This window comes from Amia ocellicauda, chromosome 17 (genome assembly GCF_036373705.1).
Source record: "Amia ocellicauda isolate fAmiCal2 chromosome 17, fAmiCal2.hap1, whole genome shotgun sequence".
Taxonomy (NCBI): Eukaryota; Metazoa; Chordata; class Actinopteri; order Amiiformes; family Amiidae; genus Amia; species Amia ocellicauda.
In genome coordinates, this window is record NC_089866.1 from 22834932 (window position 1) to 22835520 (window position 589).

Below are 589 nucleotides of genomic sequence, written 5' to 3' on the forward strand. Positions count from 1 at the left end.
TGTAAGGTGTTGAGTTTCATTAAAAATCACACAAATTAAGTTAGGAGTCCAGTGTAAGTATTTAATATGCAAAATAAATGGAGAGAGGATAACTGATTACTTACAGCATGTTGAAATTAGTATTAATGGGATAGGTGGGTAAAGACCCTATTCAGAACTGATCACAAAAATAGAAAAACACATTAAATGTAGATGCAATAGTGCAGACACATCTACAATGTATTGATAATAGAAGAGTAAATCTAAGTCAAAGGACACAGGATTAATTTGACTAGAACATGAAGGCATTTGCATATAGACATGGCCGAAAGTATTGGTACCCTTCCACTTTTAATAAAAAAACTCACAATTTTCTCTGAACTAAGTAGAAATTGACAAACGTATTTGGTATCCACCATTCTTTATTTCACATTCAATAGAAAAGAAACTTTGCTTTTGATTTAGGACGTAACATATTACCTTAAATAGTAAAACAAATGAAAATGGCATGGACAAAAATATTGGGACCCTTAACCTAATATTTAATTGCACAGCCTTTAATTGCAATCAAGCGCTGTCTGTAGCTCTGAATGAGATTTCTACACTTCTC